A 16,083-nucleotide genomic window follows, 5' to 3' on the forward strand; every position below is an offset into this window, starting at 1 on the left:
GAGCGAGTTTAAACCACGGTTATGTAGCCGACATAGTTAGGAATGGTTCACACAACACACTAAGCCATAACGTTTAGCTCAAAATGCTTAACCACCGTGGCTTAGCGTGTCATCTGAACAGGGTCACTCAGTGGTTGCATGTAGGCTGCTGTTGAACAGTGGGGTTGTTTGTCGAACCGTGGGTTAGCGTGTTGTCTGAACCCAAGACATTTTCTGCAGGGTGGCTTGTTAACCAGGCAGTGTGGCTTGTCAACTATCCTGAACAATCCAACAACAACCCATGGGTTCTCAAGTTGACTAGCTCAAGAAAAATAAGCCACACTGCATGGCTAAAAGCCACCCTACCCTGTCCTGGGTTCAGACAACATGCTAACCCATTCAACAACCTACATTTTAACTACAACCCACTGAGTGTGGATTACCAGGTTGAGCAACCCAGGACGTTACTAGACGAGGCTCTAGCGCGCGTTACCTTCCGCAGCCACGTCGAGGCTTCCAGATGACGTTCACGAGGATCCGCCGTTATCCTGCGGTGAAGCCTCTTTCTCCCGACTTTAAAAAAGTGAGTTGTAGTGCGCCTTTTCCTGCTGTCCCGCGGTAATTTGGAGTACGTGTGGGAGGATGTGAGGTCACTGCGGTCGGCACTGGTCAGGAAAAGGCGTGCTAAGGGGGAGTGGTCAGCGGCTTCGGTCAAGCCGCCTCCGCCATTTGCGCGCAGTCCGGCAGCTGGGGCAGCGCGGCGGAGCGGCTTTTTTTTTTTATTTCCCCAGTGACAGTTTGCGCAGGAACGGAGGACCGGAAAAGTGGCTGGTGACTCCTTGCGGTGGGCAGCTACCGTGGCCGCATAATGGCGGTGCTGTACGCTGCCTGTTAGTGTGGGTACCAGGCTGGCAGAGGGCAGAGCTGTTTGTGGGCTGCTGCCATGGCTACGGCCAGATGTGGGTTGGCTCCTTGGGATGGGGCACAGGGCACAGAGGCGGTCATCGCCGCCGACACCTCAGAGGCATGATGGGAGATGTAGGCACAGTGGCCATGCAGACGATTGACCTCGGGTCATATGACACCCGCCACGACCCCCATCAGGAAGTGAGCGCATCAATGTTGACCCTCAACAGCACCAGCAGCACTTCAGCTGGCACTGGCACTGCCGCCGCTGCCGCCGCCAGGGCCGGCGGCGGCATCGCTGACGGCTGCGCAAGTTTGCGGTCTTTCGGACGTGCGCAAACCGTGCAGCGAGCGAAAAAAAAAACCGCGGCAATCAGGCCGGTGTGGCTGCGCAACCGTGCTCGCGGCGGCAGCAGCACAACCGGCGCAAACTTCCGCCATAAATCGAAGGCAGGTGTGGATCATGAGGCGTCACGGCTGAACGGGAAAAGCCGCTTTCACCGCTCCTCAACGACGGAACACCCGGTACGTCTAGCAACGCCCCAAGTCACTGTTTCTTCCTGGTAATCGGTTTGGTCAACACGCTCCCAGTGGCCCTTGGTTCTCTGGCCTATGGATGCAGCCAGAGTCTGCTGCCTCAGGTAACTGTCTGCTGGAGGTGTGTGCTCCTTTTGGTAGAGAGGGATGAAGCAAGCTCTCTGTAGCTGCTCCCTTTCTGGCTGGTTTGGTTTCCCACTTGCAGTGATATTTGATAGTCATCATTTACACCGCAGACAAAACACACAGCCAAAGGGATCAACCCTACTGCATGGAGGGTGTGTGTGTGTATCCTCCGTTGATTTTAAAAAATAAATAAATGAAAGCACCCAGACTTGACCAAATGATACCTCTGTCTCTCTAAACGCTGGTGCTCAACCAGCGGCTCAAGGTAAGAAGCCCGTTTTAAATGGCGCTAAAGTGGATTTGACAAGCAATTAGACAGCTGGAGGAAGCAGGTGGGTGGTCTGTTAGCCACGCAGCTCGGGCAGTAGCACCAGTCGTGGAATGAGCTCGCTCACGCTCGGCTCAAGGCGCCCTGCATCCTCGCTGCCGACAGCCACCGCGGCTCAGATTTGCATTTCCCCAGCGACCCAAGGAAAGAGCAATCCGGGCCAATTATGAACCGTCTGCGCTTGCTGACACCACTCAGTTGCGGCTTGCAACAATTAACTGGAAATGGGTCAGCTCCGGCAACGTCCCTGCCTTCGTAACCATTAGCCTAATAGGCACGTCATTGGAAGGGAACGTAGCAAGAAATGTGAACGCAGAGATAAGGATACTCCTGACTAAGGATGTCGTAGGAATCCGTCTGGGGGGTGGAGCAGGATGACTTTTCACCAGCTCAGGCCTTCAGACTCCGGCTCAATCATCCGTAAGCCAGCCTGACTCGATGCATGGCGATTCAGGCCACCTCGTGGATTTGCAGGGGGGGGGGAGATTTGAGCAAAGTCATGGTCATCAATGGTCTGATTTACTGTATGAACTTCATTTGCTGTTATAATGTTCAAATGCTCAAAGCTGAAGCAGGTATACACAGCACACTTATTAATTAGTATATTTGTTTATTTAGCTATTTCTATTGGTTTGTTTCTTTTCTCCCCCCCCTTTCTCTCCTTCTTTTGTATTGTCCCCCCCCCCTAAAATTGTATTAATTAATTTTTCTTCTTCGTATATAACAGCTATTTAGGTATCAATTGTTAGGGGACAGATCACTTTTTGGTTACATTTTTTAAAAAATAAATATATTTTCGAAATGGTCTAATTTGTGCAAATTGCACTATTCGCAGCTGAAATTTTGCCCAAACTCTATTTACGGCCTCAATTCCACGCAACAACACCCCCACCCCCACCCAACCCCGGTAAAGATCCCAAGCCAGGAAATTAAAGGCAATTGTCTGACAAATTTTCAAAAGGTTTGTGCATGTTTCTGGAACTGGTAGCTATAAAACTGATTTGGGCAGATGTTCCATGGAATTAATTCAGTAGCTTTCATTTTATGGAGTGACTGGGTAGCTCTGAGGACGTCACTGACTCTTAGCTTAATCCACCACACAGGGTTGTTGCAAGGATTTTATTTATTTATTTATTTATTTATTTATTTATTTATTTATTTATTTTATTGCATTTCTATACTGCCCAATAGCCGAAGCTCTCTGGATAAAATGGAGGATTACGTACGCCTGTGGCGTTACCCCACAGTCAATTATATTGTATATGTCTGGATTAGTATGTCTGGTAAGTAGAGAATGTTAGAACTGAGTGGGCGTGGTTTATGATGTAATAAGTAGGGGGGAAAGAGGAGTATATAAGGAGTGTGTTGGGAGTTTGTGAGGGAGAGTGTGTGTGAGTGTGTTTTAGGTTTTGTTTTCTTGTGGGTTTTATTTGTAAAGTAAGATGAGTTTAGATTCTAGGGATTTAGGATCAGTGTAAAAGAGACAGAGATGGTTGGTGTGTGGAGAGCTTAGATTAGGCAGGATTGAAAGTATTATATTTTTATTTAAAGTTTTTAAATAACAATAAACTTACTATTTTGTTAGCTATCAAATACCACGTGTCAGCTGGGCATTATTTACCTGCCTTACCGTCATTAAAGAACTGGGCATGTTTAGCCTGGAGAAGAGAAGATTGAGGGGAGACATGATAGCACTCTTCAACTACTTAAAAGGTTGTCACACAGAGGAGGCCCAGGATCTCTTCTCGATCCTCCCAGAATGCAGGACACGGAATAACGGGCTCAAGTTAAAGGAAACCAGATTCCAGCTGGACATCAGGAAAAACTTCATGACTGTTAGAGCAGTGCGACAATGGAATCAGTTACCTAGGGAGGTTGTGGGCTCTCCCACACTAGAGGCCTTCAAGAGGCAGCTGGACCACCATCTGTCAGGGATGCTTTAGGGTGGATTCCTGCATTGAGCAGGGTGTTGGACTCGATGGCCTTGTAGGCCCCTTCCAACTCTGCTATTCTATGACCAGATTACACCTACGGTATATTTAGAACAGATCCAGTATTAAACGTGTTTCCCTCATAGCTAGGGGAAAGGTTTTAATTAAACCTCCCTCAGGTTTTCAAGTGGTGGTGCTTGGCTTGAGAAGGGTTTATGCGACAGGCCTAGTGTAAGGGTTTTTTACTTCCTTGGAGGAAAAAAGGTGGGATATAAATGTAATAAGAATAAAGAAACAACACATTTCTAGCTGATAAATGCAAATAGGTTTTTGCTAATTGTTGAAGATCCATTGGGACGCAGCTTTTACGGGTGCCTAAAGCATGAGTCATTATGACCTACTGCATTTGCACGTTCTTGTCCTGTATGTTTTATACCCACCCATAACTTGGATGGTCGAAAAACGTCGTGGAATTGTTCCCATCTGTAGTCCAATGGATTCAATCTAGTTTAATGGCCCAGGAGGGCAAGTGACACTCGTGATAGCAAGCAATGTTCTTTGGATGTCTGATCTGTGATGGAGCTGGAAAATCAGCAAGAGATGTTTCAACAAGCACCAAACCTCAGCTCATCAAGAGCGTTAACTTTATCAAACACTGCCCACACATTGCTGAAACAAATTCAATTATTTGCAGTGGTCTCTTTCTGATAGGGTGATCTCTTGCTCCAAATTGCACCTGCAACATTTTAGCTCATGATGTGCGTTTGGTTCCAAGCCTGTTCTGAAACATCATTTCCAGTAAAAATATGAGCTTCTGCCAAAAAGAAACACAGTCCCAGTTTGATGGGTGTGATTGAAAGCTGATTCAAAGGCACAAAACTATTGGTACTCCAGTTCCAATCCAAACATATAGTTCTGTTTATTAGGCCTTTGACACTGAGCACCGATAGACACTCAGTCACTCCTGTAATACGAACTGGTAAGTAATTTTACTTATATTCAAGAGGATGTCCAAATTAACATATTTAATATCAGATTTTAAAACTCTAAATGCTCCCAGGCATCCCCCATCACGGAAGTGTGGACTCAGTAAATTCTGATGCACCTCTATTTCATAGATTCGCACACATCTTTTGTTCCATCATCAGACCAATTTCCGAATTTGCGCCAAGGCAAAAATTCGCACATTTGTGCATTTTGGGAAAATGTGCGCATGTGCGAATTTACACAAATTCACACATGCACAAATTTTTCCAAAATGCACAAATTCCCCCCAATATGCATTTTCATTCTAGCCTCTGGGGAAATGCATATTTTGGCTGTTTTTTTAAAATAAAAATAGCATATTTTTCTACAACAGAACATGTGCAACATTACCAAAGGTTAGGAAAACAGACGTCAAGTCTGCTGCCTTTGCCTGATGGGAAAAAGCTGGTCCACTGTGGAGACACGGACTGGATTCATAAAAATCTGAACTCGTTTGTTTCCATTATGGATTTCTCTAACATCTCAACGCCCCATTGGTCACTACATGGTTTGGACAGCCCTACGTTAATTTTCTCTGAATTAACTGTTAAATGCTGTTAGATGATTTGTATATGCAAAGGAGGCAGGTAGGCAAAGTAGAAGTTTTATTTGTATAGGAAAGAACGTAAGTTGGCTAGACAAACACAGAAAAGAAAGGAAAAGAACACCGAGAAAGCATTATAATGCTGACCAAAAGCTGCCAAAGAATCATTCCCCCTTCCCCCAAGGAAAACAGAAAGGATAAAATCCGTATGATTGGCTGGCCAATGGCAACTCACACAGACCAGCTGTGCTGATAGAGCAGCTGGAGACGGCCCTATGAGGAAGGAAATCAGAAACTCCAAATGCAATCTGGTAGACCGCTGATAAAATGACTGGCAACACAAATACGACATTGTACATTTTGATAAGCTACTTCGTCTCAATATTACAGAATCCTAGAGCTTTTCATTTTTTTAAAAAAAGGAGTAAGACACACTATCTGTGCCTAGACCTTGCAAATCCAGCAATTAGCAATCAATTTGGTGCTTTAAAAGATGAATCATCCTCTTAAGCGAAATATACGGAGAAGACCACTTGCTAAACGACATGCCCCTTTACCCTGTATTACGTTATTATCCAACCCTTCCTTCCATGTCATTCCAGCCGTACTGCTTCTCAGATGTGAACAACATTGTGTTAGCTGTGCTTATCTACTCCAGCATAAGAATAAAAGAGAGCCAGTGTGGCATAGTGGCTAGAGTGTCAGACTGGGAGTTGGGAGATCCGGGTTCTAGTCCCCACTCAGCCATGGAAACCCACTGGGTGACTCTGGGCCAGTCACCAACTCTCAGCCCAACCCACCTCACAGGGTTGTTGTTGTGAGGATAAAGTGGAGAGGAGGAGGATTATGTATGCCACCTTGGGTTCCTTGCAGGAAAAAAGGTGGGATATAAATGCAATAATAAATAAATAAATAAATAAATAAATAAATAAATAAATAAATAAATAAATAAATAAGAATGGAAACAGTCAATTAAATAAATGTATAATATAGAGGAGAATTATCCCCTGCTATTCATTTTACAGACGCAAATGTAGACACCCCCACTGCAGGGAATTTTATATGTGATAGGGGTGCCTTTCTCAACCCGATGCCCGCCAGATGTGTTGGACTACAGATCCCAGAATACCCAGCCAGCAAGGGGCACCACCTGCATGCTAGGAGTTGTAGTCCAACACCCTTTTGGAGGGCACCAGGATGGGGAAGGTTGCAATAGCGTACCAAGTGGGAGAGAGACCACAGGACTGACCTAGTGCTACGGTCAGAGGGCACCCTTCACATACCAAGGGTCCCAGGTTCAACTCCCGGGACCTGAGATGGGAGGTGGCATAAAAGACTTCTGTCCATGATTCTGGGCAATGTCTGTAGCAACATTGGACTGTATGTACAAAGAGTCTGTCCTTTCTCCACTAGACCTAGATTTGCAAACTTTAATTAACTAGTGTGATTTGTCAGCTAAAGATTTCTTTTAAAAAAGAAGAAATCAGATTAATCCCAATGCATTGGTTAAGCTAGCAACAAGCAATATTCTAAGACTCGGGAGACTGCCACTATGCTAGGGATGACTGTGGCGAGGGAATCCGGCAAGCCCAGACAGTGCCGGATTTCCATGGGGACCCAACTTGGGTTACATTTGGGAGCAGAGCCATGGACTTTCCCTGAATTCTGGGGCCTTTGGGGAAAGGTTTAGAAATTTGCATAAATTCCAGGAAAAATGTGCACAAATTCCAGCCACCCTTGGACAAATTACACATTTGTGCAAATTATGCCCACAATTTTGTGCAACTTTAAAAATCTGGAAAATCCACTAGCTGGCCCTACTTGCAGCAGTCCAAATTGGACTAGTTCGCAGAAGGCTGAACCAAGTCCGGGGGCGGGGGGCTGAGCCAATGAAAGCTTCTCAAGCTTCACCCCTCCACCACCCCCAGTTGGATTCTTCCAACATTCCCACACTCTTCAGCCCATATGGATGCACAAATGCCTTGTTCCTGCCTACGTAGATGGCTCTTCCTTTCCATTTGCACCCAACGTCTCAGGTTACCTTGTCTTCCACAGGGAAACAATTACGATTCTCCTTTTAACAAGAGAAAAAACCAATTATCCGGAGGCAACAATATTCAGCCATTATCACTGCCAATACATCTGTCATTCATAATTGCATCTTCCACCATATTGATTGCCCTTTTACTTGTTTACATCTTTACTATGGCTACTGAGATATCTCCCTGACATGCTGGCTTTCTATGCAAATAGGTTTATTTTTACATGGGAGGATCATTTGGCCATGTGAGCCCCCTTCTGCATTCTGGCCCAGACACTGGATCACTACATCAATGATATGTAGTAGACTTACTTCTGGATAGCCATGGACCTTAATAGCAAAAGGCTTGTTGACATTTGCCAAAAGCAAATGTCACCTAAGTATTCAGGAGCTTGTGACCTCAGTTTCTCAACCAGAAATGACATCAAGGATTAAGGTCCTATCTGAACCATCAGTAAATTGTCCCCAACTGGAGGAATGGAGTATTTTCTCTTTCTTTCCGCCCCCCCCCAGCAAAAAACAACAAAGTTGCTACAAAAACCCTTTCATTATGAGTCTCCCTCAACCTGGTGCCCTTCCTATGTGTTGGACTGCAACTCCCATCATCCCGATGGGAACTGTAATCCAACATACTTGCAGGGCATCGAGTTGGGGAAGGCTGCCTTATGATACAAAAAACAAAAAACAGGTAGCAATAATCTGGTTTATTCTGAGCCATTCCTTGTGACCCCAATAAATTCTAAAATGCACAATGTTCTGTTTGAACAGGACTTTCCTTGGATAATTCAAGAGGGTAAAGAAGATTACTCACCACTAACATATTAATTATGATGGAATAGGGCAGCAAATGAAAATCTCTTTGCAACAATTCTGCTATCCCTGATGAATACAGCTTTTGCCAGAATATCAAGATGGTACCTGGCAAACTTCCAAGTTTCAGACACAGGATTCTGTTGCCTCATCTGCCCGTTACCAAGTTATATTTTCCTTTTCAAAATCAGAAGCCCTACTGACCTTGGATTTAAGAACATCTAAATTAAATACACAAGAGGAGGTTTTAAACATTGAGAATCTAATCTAGAACAACAAAGGAAAGGAAATTAGAGGGTCAATTTTGATTTATTCCATCGCTCCTTGTCATTTGCAACAACCACCCAAAAAGGAAAGGTTACATGATAGAGCAGTCCAATCATCCGGAATATCAGCATAAATTAAGGGCGAGGTGACCCTGAAATTTCCCATGTTATATAATTACCCTATTTTGCTGGACTCAATCAGTTTTACCTAGCTGATAGGGATGGCCCAAAGAGAATACATTCTTTTAGCCTGACATCACACACAGAATATTTTGAAAGGTTAGAAAAACGAAAGTTAGCCGGGGTTTTGCCCCTGATTGCAGCTAGTTCTGAACTGTTTAGAGCAGAGAGCACAGCGCCGAAATAACAGCCACCTCTCAGTTGCTGCCAATGTCTACCGGTTCTGACTTTAATGGAGGCAACAGTAAGAGAACGTATGGCCTTATCAATTCTAGTTAACCTCCATCAGCCAAACATTCTTCTAGCTCATGCTTAATCCAATCCTGTTGTGCCATTGCCACATTCCGTCGCAACAAATTCAGACTCTCAACGACCATATGGGTCCTTCATGGACAAGAGATTTCCAGTCAACCATTTCAAAAACACTGAGCAGGAAATTCCCAGGTTACCCTCTTGATCAGCCTCCTCCCAACTTGGTGCACCCTGGATGTCTTGGGCTTCAGCTCCGCGCATTCCTGATCACTGGGCTGGTCTGAAACGTCTGGAGGCCATCAGCTGCCCCAGCTACAGATCTCCAGGAACAAAACTCGTAGCATCACTTTCCCCAAGCCGTTTTATAGGCCTCTGTTTTAACATTTTCCCCTTGGCCTTTCGCTTTCTAAAACGCAAATGGTGATTAGAAGGGTTAACACTTGAGGATCACGCTGCACAGTCCAAAAATGAAAAGACCAACAACAATCTTTGAGAAATGAAAGCTTGCTTTAAATGTGGTCAACTGGATTTAGGCAGGCATCACTGTCCACACAGCTCTATAGAACTCTATTAAGTTGCTGACTCCCTTCCTTTTTGTAAAACCATCTAATACCTACATGATACCTACCTAATACCTACCTACCTCTCCTCCCTCAAATCCTTCCTCAAAAGCCACCTTCCTTATGAAGGCTTTGGCACAAAGCCCTAGTTCCTATCCTCTGGGGTCTGGTTGGTAACCCATAACAACCCATGGTATGGGTTGCAGTTAAATTGCGGGTTGTCATTACGTGCGAGACCTCCACAACGATTTAACTGTGGGTTGTTAGTCACAAACAAACCAGGAAGAGAACCCATGGTTTGTTGTTGGGTTGGGAACTCTGGTTTGTTTGTGGTTAACAACCCAGAATTAAACCATACTGGAGGGCTCGCACGTAGTGCAAAGAAAAACCACGATACAACAATTACACAGCCTTTACAGGTTCTGCTTCTTTCGATGTTACAATTTCGGCTAGGCTCACAAAACCAGCCAAAAATAGCGCACCCTTGTTTAACACTTAGCCGTGATAGCAAAAAAAATAAATCAATCACCACTGCAGATTTGTAGTAATGAACCATTCCCTTACATAAACCAGCATCGAAAACACAACATCCATTGAATCACATGTATTATAAAACCGATGCAGCTCAAATGTATTCTTAGCGTCGGTGATGGAAATTTAACCCACGGCTGATGAAAGGCAACCAGAAGGCACGGCATGTAACCATTCATTTTTAGAAGCCTTGCTACTGCTCTATCACCACCCCCCTTTTTCCTTCTTCTTCTTCTTCTTCTATAAAACCGGACCAACCCACTCCGTTTCTATTCTTGTCCCTCCTTAATTTACATAATTTTAACACAGCAGAATATAGCTAGCCATGGTTCTCTCTCTCTCTCTCTCCCCCACCCTCACCCCATATAATTGCACTAGTCACGAAAACTGTCAGTATCTAATGAAGGATGAATTTCTCATATTGTAAGCAGCTTAAAAAGATCGTTTCCATGAATATTTTTAATACAAATCTGCGTAGTGAAAACAATCGCATGCTTAAGCCTGAAAGCATCTCTTTAATGAAGAACCTAGTCAAAGGCATACAGGTACAGGTGAATCACACCATTTAGATGAGCGGTTTGTGGGATCTACTATCTACTTTTCACTACAATCAAAGATCTATGAAAACACAACCTGGTTCAAAAGATGTACACATAGGCACCGTTCGGACAGCATGCTAAACCATGCTGCTTAACCACATAATGGTTAACGGAATGCATAATGCAGGCCCTTCCATGAAGCGGGAGGATGCAGGCACAGCAGGCGGCGGAGTATGGGAAGAACGGCACTCTCCCCCTCCAAGGGGTCTGCCGTTTCTTGGTCCTGCTGGCCACCTGCGGGGTCGGGCAAAGTATCGTGAGAGGTCTCTGCCCACCACGCAACACCTTAAGGGCGGCGCACTCGCAAGGCAGGCTCGCATACATGCGCCAAGAAAAGTAAGCTAGCGAGCAGATCGGGAGGGAGGCAGAGGGTCCCCACTTCAAGCGGGTGACCTGCCTTGGGCCAGGCCTGTGTCCCATGGACCACAGGACAGCTCAGAAGGCAGAGTGGGTGATCCAGCACCAGACACCTCCTCCTCACAACCCATGCAGAGAGAATCACAGTAGGAAAAGTGACCTCAGAGGAGGAGGAAAGGGGGCATTACAGTGAGCAGTGAAGGGAGGCGACCCAAAAAGCCAACATATGAGTTATCCTGAGCTTCCTCCAGCCTCCTTCCTTCCCCGTCTAAAGCACACCTACTAGATGGGCTGAAAAGCCCATCTAGCGAAAATCAGGAACTATATAAGACAGGCAAGTGAAGATTGTCTCTGTCGCTCCTCCTGCCCTGCCAACTTCACCCTGGCAGGGCATAGGAAACTTGGAAGCTTCTGAATTCAGGGGCTTATAAGCAGCGAGGATGCAATCGATAGAATTATGCTCTTAAGAAATGCTGAGCTCATCGTTTAGAAATTGCTGAACATTGGAAGGATCCGAAGGGCCCTACACTCACTGGAAGGAAAGGGAAAGTGTGGGATATAGCCTTCTCTGAAAAATTAACCTACCACCGTAGAGTTTCGTTGGGCCAACTTAGCTATGACCCTTTCGATGAAATATGGTCTCCTTTTCTCGATTACATCAATGGTACGGATGCGACATCCAACTCTGGTTTAACTAACCTTCCTTTGACCACAGTAAATTGAAGGAAACAAGCTCAGTTCGGCATCTACAGAAATCGTGAGGTCTCTGTTTGTGTCTTTATTAAGAAAGCTGTCCGACTTGTATGTTTTTTATATATATTTTTAACTTTTTTAACCGCTTTGTTAAATAGAGTTTAATAAAGAAAATTTTAAATTTTTAAAAAAGCAATTAAAAAAGAAATGCTGAGCTCAGGAATTTGCTTTGAGTAGCAGAACGGAATAGAGCTCAGAGTCCATCCATTCAGAAATCCACTCCTGGTTACCCAAAGCGTATTTTTTATTATTATTATTATTATTATTATTATTATTATTATTATTAATATTATTTTAGAAGTATAATTTAGGCAGTATAATGTTGCAGCTATTAAAAATTTGGGAGTAAAAAATTCTCAAAAAGTGGTCTACGTGCTCCAATCAGGTGACAGAACAGCTAAGGATCTCTGTACTTGGACCAGCTACAGCTGACAAACACTACATCTTCATGAAACTTTGCTCAGAAACATAAGCATTAGAAAGGCAAGGTTATAGTCCTTAAAATACCAGTACTGTGCTTTGATTTGCACCACTAAAACAAGTTGCGTATCATAAATAAATCCCGATTTTCAAATGCTCCACAGGTGGGCGTAGCGAGTGTGAGAACCGCTAACTTTTGAATCACTATCTTCCTATCTGACCAAGAAAACCAAATCCAGAGCGTGACCCCATACATGGTTCGCCCATTGACATGTTGGGACCGCTCCATGGTCGTCTGGTGCCTATGAAGCCCTCATCCACACCAGATTGGGCACCTCTGCCATGAATGTTGAGTCCTTCAAGACAACCACCCCAGAAGTCCTCAGAACCAAGTCCAGAATGCTTAGATCATCTTCCAAAGTCCTCCTTCGGTGCCTCTGCCAAATGACATTAGGCTAGAAGAGAGAGAGAGAGAGAGGGCCTTCACACTTGTGATGCCCCATTTCTGGAATACCCTCCCCAAAGAAACTCACCTGGGACCCACACGGTTATCTTTTCAACAGCATCAAGGACATTTCTGCTCTCCCAGGCATTTTCGATTTTCATTATTGGGATTTTATTTTCCGAGGCCTTTCACATTTTTGGATTACCTATCGTTGCTGTTTTTAACTTCTTCTGTTGCAAGAACCGGCCTGATGGCTTTTTCATATGGCGTAGCATATACATATTATGGGGTGGGTATTGTTGTTTTTGTACTTTTAGTGGTTTTAAATTTTGTATGTCTGTTTTAACGTTCATTGTTTTTAACTTCTGTAAACCACCCAGAGAGCTTTGGCTATGGGGTGGTATATAAATGTAATTAAATAAATATAAATAAATGGCTAAAATAAAAATTTAGCCACCAAGCCACAATACCTGCATTAAGAAACACAGCGCTATATTGATTTGAATTTTTTTACAAACAGGAATTAAGCTCTTTAATTCCCGCAGGAGCTCAGGAAAGCCTCAAATTACAAGCGCTCAACCTGTGAACGCCAATAGAAAAGTATTGCTACAGCCTAAGCATTAGGAGAGTACTAAAAGGTTGCTTTTTTTACTGCCTGTCAAGAGATTTAATTTTCTCCAATGAAAAATGTCAGTTTTTAAATAAGTGCCACATTTCCCTTTTCAGTCAGTCAGTCATTAGACATAGCAAAAGAATCCAGACCTCAGTTCCACCTAATTTACTTCTAGAATAAATATAAAACTAAGAAGGGGGAAGGACTTCTTTTCATACAGAGGGAATCTACGTGGGGGATGTGTGACGTTCGGAAGAGGAAAAATTTGAAACGGCGAAATATTCATGGCATTCATGGCCTCAAAAAACAAACATATCATCTTTCACCTTATATACTTTATATACTTTTCCTTGCCCTCTCAATACCACAAAGAACACCTTTCCCCAACCTCCAGGTGTTTTGGAATACAGCATGACTATTTGGCTACGGAAGAAACAGCACTCAAGAGTACGGGTTCGCTACTAGCGTACAGGAGGGTATCTCCAAAATATGAAGTTTATTTTATTTATTTATTACATTTGTATCCCGCCTTTTTTCCTCCAAGGAACCCAAGAAACGTTCATTAAAAATCAACCGAAGGGAATTTTTAAAAAAGAAAAGCCATTCCACCAACTAGAAGAAATGAGGAAGAAGGCTCCGCCACTGGATGGAGTAAGGGTCTCAATTCCCCAAATTTCATGAGCACATATTCTCGCCAGCCTTATGTTTTCAGTGCCATTTTGATTCAGAGAGTTTTTCTTTCTTTCTTTTGTACTTTGAACTGCCACCCTTTCCTCAATCATTTACCAATCTTCTTGGAATTTTCAGGGTATGTAAAACCAACATTTCTTTCTGGCACATGTAAATTTCACCAAGATTGGTGAAACATTTTCAATTTTATGAACGTTTGAATGACTCACCCCCCAATTACTGCTTTATAATGGTGGAATGCAGAATCTACTCAGCCTCCTTGTTCTCTCCATTTTATCCTCACAACAACCCTGTGCGGTAGGGTTGGGCTGAGAGTCTATGACTGGCCCAAAGTCACCCAGTGGGTTTCCATGGCCAAGGGGGACTAGAACCCAGATCTCCCAACTTCCAGTCCAACACCTTAGCCACTACACCACACTGTGGCTAGTGGGCACATCAAGGACAGACAAACAGTCCACTCTCCCTTCAGTAACCCCCAGTCAACATACACACAGAGTCAGACAAAACAAAAGTGCTCAACCAGGGCCAGCATCAAAGCCTAGTCTTGGCTGACTGAAGTAAGTTCTCCCCAGAGGACCTGAGTGTGCGGGGCGGACTGCATGGGACAAGGCGATCCCACAGGTAACCTGGACCCAAACCATTTAGGGCTTTAAAGTAACCTCTGAAGCTAGTCGCAAAATCACGCAGGTGCTTTCGCACATGATGTCACCGTTGAAGCAAATGGAGCAAGGAGACGGCGTATTTTCTTTTATTAAAATGCGGAGCTTGCATCGCTAATATGTGAATGGTGCCACGGACCTCCTGGGTGGGTTACGTGGACCCCCAATTGGGAACCACTGTTTTAGGCGATAGCAAGCATCTTTTCTTCTAAATCATTAGTCTTCAGCTAATTGATTGGGAGCTCCTCAATCAATGTGTGCTTTAAGTTGGTTGCGTTTTGAAATAATAATAATAAAATATATACCAGAAGGGAGACTCAGGCCACAGCTAGATGTAAGGTTTATCCTGGGATCATCCAGGCTTCACCCCTGCCTGAGCACTGGATCCCCTGTGTGTCACCTAGATGAACAGGTTTGACCCCTGGATGATCCAGGGATAAACCTTAGGTCTAGCTATGGCCATAGTCAGGGAGGGGGCCTGTAGAGGCGGTCTTGTCCAAGGACTCTCAAAGACCTGGTGCTGGCAATGTGATCCACACGCACAACACAAAATGGCCACTGAGCAACCGTCTAGGCAAACGACTTGCCAAGCTGCATCCCTTACGTTTCGTGAATTGGTGAACTGGCCAAGTATTGGTTTCGTGAATGTGAGTATGTTTTGGAGGAACCTTGCGGGAGGGTTCATCATCAAGAGTATAGATAGGGAGATGTCGTGTTTCTCAGAACGCTCTTACTTTCGATGAGAGGCAAACGATGAGGCTTGCTAAGTAATCTACAAAGCTTTTATTAAGCAATAAACATCTCTTCTACTTGAATAGAGTCTAACCTCTTGGAAACGTCCCCCTAGGCAAAACTATGCAAACTAAGCAAGACAGTTGTCCGTTCAAGAAGAATAAGAAGCTACTCCTCAAACGCCCCGTAACTTCAGAGTGCCTGGTACGGAGGCAGGTTCTGGCGTAATCAAAACGACTTTCTCACACCTTCCTTTCACGCCGTGCATTTGAGCTTCTGGCGGACCCTAGCATCAGCTAGCTTGTCGGGACACTCTCTTCCAGAAGAAACCTCACTTCCCACTGAGTGTGTAGGATTTGGCCTTGGAGGGTTAAGCTCTGGAGAAGGCTGACTCCCAGCTGGGGAATCGCCCGTGAGAGCTTCCTCCCGCACTGGTACAGGCTGGCTGGTGCCTGGTGCTGCGTCTTCTAGTTCTGAATCTGATTCTGATTGATTACCTGAAACACCTTTCTCCCAAAACAGGGGCAGTAGGGTTAGACGTGACATAGGGAGCACGATCTTTGCTTTGTCATTCTTCGCGAATTGGTTTTCACCCTCATTTCTGCTTCAGATGGCGAATAAAGACTGTTTCGTCTTGCCAGGCTTCTAACGCCGCTAGACGTTGCCATCTCTTGCTCTCTCATTTTAATTGTAGCTTTCTGATTTTATGCAATTTATGGAGATGCACCTGTATTAATCTGTAAGGCAAAGTTTTTAATGATATTTTTATTGAATATTGCTCTGGGGGACGGTGAGGTG

At 44.4% G+C, this 16,083-nt stretch overlaps 1 protein-coding gene across 3 annotated transcripts in view; it reads right to left on the bottom strand.

Moving 5' to 3' along the window:
• Window positions 1–16,083, bottom strand: part of SNX29 (sorting nexin 29) — a 235,980-nt gene that overhangs the window by 133,786 nt on the left and 86,111 nt on the right. The window lies entirely within an intron of this gene.

Source organism: Elgaria multicarinata, chromosome 17 (genome assembly GCF_023053635.1).
Source record: "Elgaria multicarinata webbii isolate HBS135686 ecotype San Diego chromosome 17, rElgMul1.1.pri, whole genome shotgun sequence".
NCBI classification, from domain to species: domain Eukaryota; kingdom Metazoa; phylum Chordata; class Lepidosauria; order Squamata; family Anguidae; genus Elgaria; species Elgaria multicarinata.